Source organism: Zosterops lateralis, assembly GCF_965231275.1.
Source record: "Zosterops lateralis genome assembly, chromosome: 5".
Lineage (NCBI taxonomy): Eukaryota > Metazoa > Chordata > Aves > Passeriformes > Zosteropidae > Zosterops > Zosterops lateralis.
In genome coordinates, this window is record NC_139766.1 from 61,921,757 (window position 1) to 61,933,881 (window position 12,125).

The 12,125-nt window shown below is 38.3% G+C and overlaps 1 protein-coding gene across 4 annotated transcripts in view; it reads right to left on the bottom strand.

Moving 5' to 3' along the window:
* MAPK10 (mitogen-activated protein kinase 10) overlaps window positions 1-12,125 on the bottom strand; it is a 143,144-nt gene that overhangs the window by 93,472 nt on the left and 37,547 nt on the right. The gene's annotated exons all lie outside the window — the stretch shown is intronic.

Genomic DNA, 12,125 nt, shown 5'->3' on the forward strand with positions numbered 1-12,125 from the left:
CATTAGAAAGACGTATTGCTGTCCACTCTTTAAGAATAATACTGACACTTCAACTTCTACCAAACTCATGAAATTACAAGAGCTGTTTACCAACCTACCTGCCAACTATACATTTCCATCTTTCTCTTTTGCCATGCTGTCCTGAGCAACTGTAACAGGTCTCATAATCTATAGAATGGGGGAGGGAGGACAAGGGCAATCAATAGCTTTGCAGCTTTCTCCCATTTGCTCATTCTACAGGATGCTTAAATGTCACTTTCATGGACGACTTGGCAAAATACACCCTTCAGACCATCACAGGGCACATTTACCTCCAGGTGTCCTTAGGTTCCTACAAAGGCTTGTACTATGTGCCACATCTGATTTAGGATACAAACTTCAAAAGGAGCAAACAGCTGGTTGAAGCCTTTAAGACACCCTTAAATGATAGTGAAAAACAGGATTTGCACATTCAAGAGCCTCTGCATTTTCAACAAACAGTACTCACTCTTCATACTTTCTACACAGTCATACAGTAAGCCCATGACACAAACCACTGTGCAAAGTCAAGAGTAGGAGATCAATAACCTTTCCTTTCCTTTTTTTTTTCCTCCCTTACAAGTGATTTTATCACTGTTTTGAGTTAAATTCTGATATTCCTGGTAACAGCACTATAAAAAACACTGCTGAGGAAGACACCAGTAAATTATCCAATCTATATTCCTGCCCGACAGCAGGATCAACTGTAATTATTTCTGACAGATATTTTCATAACTTGTTCTTCACAATGAAACATGCCCTTGCAATTTGCATTACAGTCAGTGGAGAATTCCTGTTTACAAAGAATAAAATCCATAACATCAGAGGAGTGCTCAACAGTATGCAAGGCTCACAAAGATATGCAAGAATTCAGAGCAAATTTATACACCAATTTAATTGCTGGTAGAAAGGTTAATCAGGGTTATGACCACTCCCATGACGTTTTCTTCCAGAAAGTTTGAGAGTTTTATCTGTTAATGAAGAGCCTGTGTGTTTAGCATCCTCTTGTGTCAGTTGCTTTACACATGCCAAATATCATCTTAAACAGCCACTGCATTTGAATTACCATAATCTGATGAAACAGATCTAATCAACCTGACCAGAAGAGCTCAGTGAAGTTTAATCTTGCCTGTGTATTATTATAATTGTAGCTCCTTTTTCTCTGTATATTCCAAACAATGCCCAAAAGCTGCTCAAATAAAATGGTGGTGGTTGACTTTAAGCAGAAAGATACAAAGATACCTTCAAAGATACACCAAAAGACAAACAAATTCATATTTGTGGGTTACTATTCCCACACTATTGCAGAACATCCTAGCTTGTAAGTTGTAAAATAGCCCACTCTTCTATGAGACATATATCCATCTGTCACATAGTAGAACATAGTTTCCCCCAAATTAACAGCCCTGTACGACCAATCAAACAATCTTACTGGGTTGCAGAAAGGGCATAAGCTCTGGACTAACCTTAATATTTCAGTCAAGTTTAGAAATTAAGTCTATTTCACTTAGTAGAACTGTGTTCAGACATAAAGAACGAGGCGGCATTTGCTGCCCAACTGAAGTCTGAAGGTGAAACTCTGAGCACACAGTGCAATGTTTGGGATTTTCGGGGGTTGGGGTTTTTTGGTACACAGAGCTTACCTGCAGTCCTTGAATGGTTAAAGAAGATCATCAGATTTTTTAATAGTCTAGCCAGCATGTGCTGTTCAATAGCTAATCACTTCTGAACAACATTCAACCATGATGTAAAAAATAAATCTCTATCCTATTGTTAAGCAGGATGCAGTTTATCAGTCCATATGTTGAAAGAGATGTACAAATGAAATTCACAGCAGCAGCAATAATGAATTAGATGTTTAAAAAGCAAGATGGATGCCTCCAATTCTCAATCAGAAAGGCACATTATACCAGTCACAGAAAGATGTTTCCATTTCCAAGACCTTTTAGTGCATTCATGCCTAGTCCCAGCTGCATTTCAATGAAGATAAAAATAAAATTACTTCTGCACTACACCAGCTCCACAGCAGAAGCCCTTCCATGCCTGGGAACGGAAGAGACAACTCCTGAAGCAGAACTTCTCAAAGACATACAGAGTCAGCAGGGCACAAAGCAGCTGTCACTGCAGACAGGATGGAAACTGGATGTGCAGGAATTCTGCTTTGAGTTGGAAGAGGAGAAGGAAAAAAGGGAAAAAGGGGAAAAGGTATGTGGCCTGAGCAAGTCCACAAAATTTTTCACAAGTCTTCCTTAGATAAATTTCAAGGCTCTAATGGGAAGGCCAACACTACCAGCAAAGAAACAGAGTACTGTTGCAATTATAAAGAATCCTCAGCAAAATAAATGTTTCAATTATTTGCTCAAATCCATAGCATAGTGTAGGCCTTCCAACTTGAGATTGTGTAATGTGCTCCAAAGGACATGATCCACTGCCCAGAATGACCAGCCTTTGCTCACTTCTCCTATGTCCATTACAGCTACTGCTGACAAGTCTTACCATAGTATCACCAAGTCCAATGTTGTTTGTTGCTTTTCTCAAAGCTTCAGATTAAGAACTTGATCTTTCATTTAAAAGATGTTTCTCTCCCTCATAGTTGCAGAAAAGCACCAAAGAACATACTCAATAGTCTCAGAAGGTCAAAAAATAAAGGTCATACAAAGATTTTTCATTTAAAAACAGATGACCTAGTAATTTCTTGTGACTTTAACTCATGATTTCTGAGTACATGGAGACAAAATCCCACATTGCAAATGAAAGGCAGATCTTATTTAACCAATGTGTAGCCATAAATTCACATAGTTTCTTGTCTTGAAAAGATGCCTTCCTTTAACATCAAACTTTAAAGGAAATTCTAGCAGTTCCTGAAGTAGGAGGAAAAGCAGGTTCATTGGTGACTGGTGTCAGTCACTGCTAATGATTCAGATACAAGATATAAGAGTTAAGAGTCCAAGCAAAGGCACACCAGCAGGATGGACAATTAATCTGCTGAGAGAAATTACCATTGACATAAAATTCTGCAGCATTACCTAAGGGTCAGCTTGGCGTAATGCAGAGCCAAAACACAGACAATATCTCATCTACACTGTGACCATGAGCACTGCACAGCAAACATTTTTTAAAATCTTGTCAGTGTATAAATCTACTGCAACCCTTATAAATACATACAAGATAAGTACAATGTCTTGGGGGTTGTGTGCCACCGAAATCTTCTTGAGAAATCTGAGAAAAAATTTGCACGTGTGAAGGAGCAACTGCAGGGCACTGGCTTACAGGGGAGGATTTTATTTGCCAGAAATTTCCCCAGTGTATCAGAGACACTCTGTAACGAGAGATTTCAATGTATTTGTTTTTATGCAAACATGACCAAGTGACACAGAACACTGAAAAAGTGCAAAGAAAAGACCTGCATGAAAAGCGTAAACCATTTTCAATAGTAAGAATTAACATCCAGTTTCTCTAGACAACTTCTTAGTTGATGCTGCAATGACTGACCAGAATACAACTTGTACAGTGTCCATCTAATTGTCCTCCCAAATGCTGGCCCAAGTCAAGTGTCCAAGTAACTACTGATGTGAAACTTGATGATCAGAATGACTGCTAAACATTTAAGCATGAACCATAGAATCCTTGAATGGTTTGAACTGGAGAGAACCTCTAAAAATCATCTAGTCCATTCTCTCTGCTGTGGACCAGGGCATCTTTCATTCGGTCAGGTTGCTCAAATTCCCATCCAAGAGCAGCCTACATACACTTCATTTGAGCCACAGTTCAGCATGAAAACAGGCTGCCTTTCACTAAGATGGTTTCCACGATGTGTTGAGTTTGTCTTTACACTGTCCTTTTATAATGAGATTACACAGGAGCTTTCTCTGTACACTGGGTATTATCCAATCCCTCCAAGTGCAAAATCCCAGTGCCTAAAGGAAAGAAGTTATGTTTTGAACCGGAGTAGCAAGACAGACAAAAGAATCCCTCACTAGCCAACATGTTTCTCATCAGCCAAGGCATGTGGGTGGAAAACAAACCAGTGGGTCCAGCCACACAGATTGAGCTATGAACATATGGAAAAACTTAACACCACTGAGGGAAATAAGCTCATTATTGTTTAATTATGATTTATTTTCCTCATTGCACTATAGGTATGAATCCACACTGCCACACTTGCACCTATTATCTCTCATGTGTACTATAATGCAAATCCTCTGCATGAAGTCGCTTCTAATGAATCCAAATCAATCACTGCTCACTGAGAAAAGACTAAATGGCACTTAAGATGAAGACTGGAACCATTTTAGCAGCTTATAGCTGGGGCAGGAGGGCAAAAGGGAGAGAGACAAAAAGAGAGAGATGGATTCTTTTTGCTTTCTTTCTATGGCATTGGCTAAACCAGCCCATTTCGAAACACACTGCTGTGAAGCAGTTACGTACTTCTACCTCTTCTATCACTATGCAGAGTTTCACAGTAGAATTCTTTTTGTCATAACCATTACATCTGTAAAATTACTGCAAAGTGGGTGTCAGATATAATGCTGAACTGCTCTGACCTAGAGAAATTATGAAGCACATGGTAGTGCAGGCTATACAAGAGCTATTAAGAATAAAGATGGGACAAATTGTTTGGAAGATATTCTTGACAACATCAATAGGTCATGTTTAAAAACCAGTACAAGATTTGAATGCAGTAAAAAATAGAGCTGTAAAAGCTCATTAAAGATTGTATTTGGTTTGATTTCCAAGAGGTAGTCATACACCTTAGTTTTGGGCTGAGAATATGTGGTCTGATTTTGAACAGACAAGTCTTTCTTTTAAAAATAATTTGATCACTTTTCACCAAGGAGAAAAAAATAAGAGAAATTGGAGTGGAGAGGTTAACTTCTTAAAAAATGTATTTTATTACTTTTTTTTTTTGGTTGATTTGTTAGAGGTTTTTAAATAAACTTAAAAGCATAAGATTTGGATTCCTACATGTGCTTTTGAAAAGAATGGCCTAACAGACTGAAGAACCTCACCAGAAGTGAGGACAGGAAAAAAAGAATTATTTTTGGTACTGTCTGTCAGCTTCAGAGGGAAGGAAGGAATCCAAGGTCTAAGTACAGAGGACTTAGTATTCGAAACAAATATACATAATCCAAAAATTTGAAATAGCTTCAGTGTTCAAAGATGCCTGATGTCCTATAGGTCAGGTCATGTCATTGTCATAGCATAGCGTAAGTCATGAGGGTGACAAAACTTTCTAAGCTTTCCTGTACTCCCACACCTGCAAGGCATGCAATTATCTGCTGAGAAAGGAACATGATTCACCAAAATTCACTCTGCTCCACTAATGAGCCCCTCCTTATATTCACAGTCCTAATGATACACCACTCTGAGCATGGACCACTGTGTCTTTGCACTTCAGGAACATTCCCCCTTATATTTATATAGATCCTGTAAGTGTCAGAAGTCACAAGTATACAACCTTTGGATAAGCTGCAATTCTCTCCAGTTCCTTCAGTTTTGGTTTTTTTTCCTCTTACAACATTCACAGCCCAATCAGTGATGGTCTTATCTTGGAGGAAAACATCTGTTGAAGTATCTCAACTGTACTGAGATTCCTTCGTTACTCTTCACGCCAAATGAGTTACAAACAGGCAAACTATTCCTCTACAGTCAGCTTCATGTAGGAAAATACTGTGAAAACACTTTCTTCTTCTAGAAAGATGATGCCTTAAGGAGAGAGAGACACCTGATGTATTTAATTACAAATGTGAATGTGGCTTTAGATCACGAAAACACCATGCTAATGTTCTTTATTTCTCATTTCATGTCAACTCTATCTCAGTGTCTACCACATCAGAAGTGCCACGCCACAGGCCATTAGGTTTCACTGCCAAACACACAGATGTCTTCTCTACTTAGAGCACCCAGAGTTCTCTTACATCCTTCATCTGAAAAGAGTTCAGCTCACATTGTGCCCACGTGTTGATTTCCTGTCCCTCCTGAAACCCACACTGGCACCAAGCAGCAGCACTGCTTGCCAGCAATGCAACATCTGGGATTCCCCAGGCTGGCAAAATGCACCACAAATTCTAAGTGTAATTCACATAAAGAAAAGCTCAGATTAGTAGGTGTGTGTAGACTCATTAACATGCAGCAGTCCTTGCAAGCATGTGTCTTTGTATAGTTACTCAGATTTCTGTAACTGTGACAAGAGTATGCAATCCCATGTTTGATTCCATCAACTTTCTGTGAAGTGCTGCTCAGCACTGGTTTTCAGACAAGGTATATTCAGGGAGCTCACAGAATGAACAGCCAGGAGATGCTGATGTCTTTGCCAGAACCTCCAACATCCAGTTATCACCAGCTGCAGAGAGGGAAGGCTAAAAATGACAGCAGTTAAGACTGGACTCATATATAACTGTTTCCTGAAGCAAAGTTCAGAGGCACCACCAGCTCTGAAATAACAGTCTCGGCAACATGGAAAAGCTTATCCATGAAATTCTCATTTCTTTACCTGCTGTGCAAAATCAAGCATAAGGAGGTCTATAGGCAGGCTAGAATAACTACTGCAATTGGCTCAATGGCCTTTCTGTAAATAAACATATTAGAAAGGCACTCTGAAAATTTACTGAGGTACACAGGAAGAATTCAGTTAGCATTTTTCTCAAATTTGAAAGGATAGTTATTGTAATATCTTTCCTGGATTTACAGCTCTCTATATACTGCTAGATTACTCATGCTGAAATTGAATCTACAGCTTTTCTACATCCTCTACAGTGCAATTAAGCACATCAAATGGCAAGATATTCAAAAACCTCTCTGACAGAGAGCAAGCATGGGTCTGTGTCCTGAATCACTTAGTACTGTCAGATATGCACATTCCTGGTGCATTTATGCTCATCAAAAAGTTCAAAACAAAACAACCCCCTTCATTAAAATCCTGTCTGAAAACTGCCAGTGCTACAATTGTGTATGTCACACTGCAGGACATTGTGAAGTTTAGGGACAGATTAAGAAGGATATGAAAGCCAACCCCCTTTGAAAAGGAAAGTCTTTGATGGCTTGACTCTTTTCTTTGTTTTGTACTGGACCTGGACACGAAATCCAAACGCCTTCAAGTCTCAGAAGATGGCAAATTTTTGTTACAAATCCCATGTCTAAAGTCAGGTCTCACACTATCTGGTTCAATATTGAAAGCAAGCTTCACTCCTGCAATAGGTTTAGCATTCCCACATTAAATTATGAGTAATTTCAGAGCGCTGCAGGTTCAGCTTTGAAAAAGCCACTCTGAGCACTGCTAATAAATAATGGAATCACAGAATATCCTGATGTGGAAGTGACCCACAAGGATAATCACAAGTTCAACTCCTAAAATAGCCATGGTAGCATGCAGCAGGAGCAGCACCAGCTGGCATCAACCCATTTTTAGTGCAGTTCACAGTGAGTTCCACACTTCTGCGACTCTACTCTTCCCAGCACCCATATTAGCTGATTTAAGACCAGTTGCATGTGCACTATAAATCTGCACTGACTACAGTGTAAACATATAATTAACAAGTACAAAAAAAGGAAATAACCAGCTCAGTACATCACACAGTCTACCTAAAGTTCACAGATACTTCACAATAATTTGGTTTTCCCTGCATTTCTCATATGGATAAATAGTTTACATAACTGGCAAGTGTGTAGAAAAAGAAAAAAAAAAAAAAAAAAAAAAAAAAAAGACGAATATTAAGAATACTAAATATTAAAAAATAGTAAAGGAAAAAATAAATTAAAATAGGCAAGGTAAGATCAACAAAATCAATGTACCTATAAATTTTGAAAATGAATTGGTATTTGCAATGACTAGGTATAGGAAAAAAATGGGAGAAAAGGCAGATCATTGTTTTATAATTTTACTCTTATCAACATCAAACAACCTTGTCTAGTCAACAGAAATGGGCAGTAATGCTGCAACATTAAAAACATTAATTATCTAATCATATAAAGTATTAGTTAATATTTGATAAAATATTTGCACAATCAATGAACTGGATAGAATTTCTATGGCTATAAATGTATCTGTAAGGCAACATTTATTTTCCATCAAGAAAATGGAAAAAACCCCACTATAAGCAAGACCAGTATGACAACTGAGTCTACAAGAATGAAAAGAATGCAACTAAACACAGACAAAGGGAATCAGTAGAAGTACAAGGCTGCTCCCAATTCCAAAAGGAAAAGGCTCGACAATTACTTCAGGTTCTCATAGAGTCTATGGTTCAGCATGTTTAGTAAAGAAAGTACAAAACGTGTCACCATGAAACTAAATTTTCAAACAAGGAAGAGCCAAACACTACTAAATGAAAGGCAAGAAAATAATATCCACAGTCTCAGTCTGGAAAAGACACAGAATATCTCCCAAAGGGTGTTCACACTCAGAAAAAATGAGCTAGCAGTGGCTCAAAATAAGATAAATCTTTGTGTACAGATACTAACAGCATTTGTTGACCCCCATTTCCTGAATATCAGTGGCATCTTGTCTTTGGATTACATAATTTATAAAACCCACAAGATTTCTTACTCGCATAACAGAGAAGTTTTCTATGATTGATATAGATGTTTCAGTCTTGGGAGTAATTTTTTGTGCCAGTTCAGTAATTTCATTTCTGATTATACAACACATATTCAATCTCAAAAAAATTACTGCAGGTGACATTTTGTCTGGTAGTGAGTTATTGTAGTCAATAGATGTCTTCCCACTGATTTCACTGGGCTTTGGATTATTTCATTAGAAGGTGTTTTACTTTGCAATAAAGGTCTCGTATTTATGGCGCCAACCTAACAGCTTTTGGTTATGTTTTACAGTCCAGATTCAGCAAAGTAATTAGTCTGGACCATTCTATTTCCCTGATGGATATGCTTAAGGATTTTGTATAACAAATCCAAGATATCAAACTGAAAATTTCTTAACTGATAAACTGAAATTTAAGCCAAAGCATTCTTATTTCACTGCCTCAAAAACGTTGTCATTTTAAGAGGAACTTATCACCACTAAAATATTACATAAGATCCAAGACCAACAACATATTTTAGTCAAGGCTGTGTAAGATGAAGCAAAAGTAAAATAAATTAGAAACTTCTGGTTATTAACATATTTACATACATCAGCGTGGCATTACCGAGTGAGCTGCAGCACTAAGTCATTGTCCCAGTTAATCACCAGAGGGAAAGAAGGAAGGCCATGGAGGAAAGGAAAATGTTTTTCAACCCTGGCACCTCCCACTACTCTTGTGCTACTGTGAATAGATGAGCTGGCTGCTGTGGGAGCAGCCAGCATGCTTCTCTAGGCTTCAAGAGCAACGGCAAAGCCACCAAATGGTGAGCCTCTGTCCTCCTGCACTGATTGTAAGCTGCTGCTGAAAACAGGTAGCTAGTGGTCATATTTTTACAGTGAACTCTTTGTTATTTGCTTATTTATTTCTTCTAGGACCTTAAATGTCATGCTAGGATTACAATCTCATCTTTCATTAACTATATATACACACAATAAAGTCATATAATGAAATATGTAATATATTAAGTATATCTATATACACCTTTATTTATATTTATATAGACCTTCACCTTTATTTATATTTATATAGACCTTTGACAATATCAAATATTTATATTACTATGCTTTGTTCAATTTTTCTTTCACCAGGGTTCTATAGTTTAAAATGCAAACTAAAACAGTTTAAAGCAACTACTGAAAGCAGATGCTGCACAGCAGCCACAAGATTATAAGAAACAGCAGCATATCCAGTTGCCTTGGATGGCCCAAAACCAAGACACTAAGTTAGGTTCACCAAGCAGGTTTTTACTGCTGGGCATGTGAAGCGAACCCAATTCCACATCACTGACCTAGCATCCTCAAAAAAGCCCTAAACCACCACAAACACATTGCATACAAGTTAGATAAAAACATCTGCCACAGATGATTTTCAAAGTTGCATTTCTAAGCCACTTTTGCAGTCTCAAAGGAGTCTTTCTCAAGTTTTTTTAAAAATTATTTGAAAGTCTAATAATGTAACTAGACAGTTAAATACTAGGTCAGCCTCTTGTTGCCAGTGTCTGCATGAAGCATAGGTGGAGAAATGTGAATGAGTAATAGTGCTTCCTGAAGATCTGTCTCCTCTTCTACCCTTTGAAAAGTTAATTTGCATAAGAAAAGCAGCAGGATATCCAAAAGCTGAAATATCAAAGTGAATTTACTGGCTCACATTTCATTTAGCTTTGGTCATAATTCTGGTCTCCTCTCAGTTCATTTCACTGTCTGACTCTCATCTCTCCTTGATGTAGTTACCTTTACCAGTTTGTGATCTGTGGTAACACAGCAAGACTGACTGACATAGAAGCTGATTTTGTAGATGTGCTGTGACCTTGGACATGCTCAAAAAGATTTAGTTCTCATATTCTTACTCCTTAGAACAATGAGTGAGTTTTGGGCATAATTAAAAGGAAAGCACTACAGAGTAAGGTTGTATTTCCACATGGGTGGTCTTTGTTTGAGGGTCTCTCTAAGTCAGTTCTAAGTCTGCCTTAGAACTCACAAGTCACAGTCATAGAATCGTCTGGGTTGGGAGGGACATTAAGACTAACTTGTTCCAACCCCATGCCATGGGCAGGGACACCTTTCACCAGACCAAATTGCTCAGAGTCCCATCCAGCCTGGCCTTGAACACTTCCAGGGATGGGGCAGCCACAGCTTCTCCAAGCCTCTTCTGGTATCCCTCCAACATCACAGTAAAGGACCCATCATGCACCTGATCCCATTTCCCCATCCAATTCTCATCCACATGACTTGCAGGCAGGCAAGACACCATGAAATTAGTGTTGGTTACCTACCCACCCCATTACCTGCCAGGCATTTCCAAAGGCCATCCCACCATGCTCAACTGTGCCACTTGGATAGGACCTCTCCAGATGTACCAATGTAACCAAGATCTGAAGAAATGAAGGCCTGAAGGACAAGACTGCCAACTTTAAGGCTATAATCAGATTGTTTTCTTCAGCCAAGAATTTTATTTTAGATTGCCTTCAGTAAAAAAAGGCAGGTCAGTCAAAAATATAACTGGTTGACCTAGAAACCACACACCATAGTCAGTTATTTTTACATCTCTTTCCATGGATTTATGTTCCTGGACAAAATTTAACTCATAATTGTTCTTATGGTTGACATATTTAGACAAAAATCCCTATGTATGAAACATTCAATGTGCAGTGTTTATAGTATTTGCAGCATCCATTGCCTCAACATACCTAAAGATGCATTTTCACTAGCTTTAAAAAAAAAAAAAAAGCTTTTCATTTTCAGTTCAGAAATCACAGGTTACTATGATTGAAGAGAGTTCTGTCTCAGTAATTCCAGTTGGCTCCTCCATCAGCACAACACAACATGACAGCTTTCACAATGCATCACCTTCCTTAAATATAAATGCTATCCTTCTGAAGTACTGCCAAGAAGTTTGGCACAGTTGCCAGCCTGGATTACAAGGAGAAGACCACTACAGCACTGACTTGCTCAGAACAGAATACTTTTTGGGGAAATGCATCAATTATTTTACAAAAATCAAAGACAACAGGTAAAGTAATAGTCACAACCATGGGAGTCACCTAATCACAATACATACAGCATCAGTGGGAAAACTGTGAGCATCAACAATTGATGCCCCAACCTCACTACCACCAGTGGCAAATGCTACACCAACAGTTTTTTCTAGGGCCACCACAACCAAAAAGACAGGATCTGTGCCTCACAGAGCTGTTATCCAAAATGGCATGAAGTTGTACAACAGTAAAGAACCAACATGAAACAGACAATGACAATAGCAAAAAGCTGGACTATAATTCAGTTGAATCAACAATAGATTAATATATCTTGTTTTTAATGCTTAATTACTGTACAATTGTTATTGCTGTTAATGATACTGACTCCTATTTTTGCCACAATGATCAAGAAGACAGGTCAGTGACTTCCTGAGAAAACATGGGACTTTCAGATGGTGTTTGGAGCTGCAAAGCTCACTCCCATTTCTCCTCACCTCACAAGCCTGTACAAATTGATTGTCAGAGTTCCCAACTTAGTAAGCCAACTGGTCTAA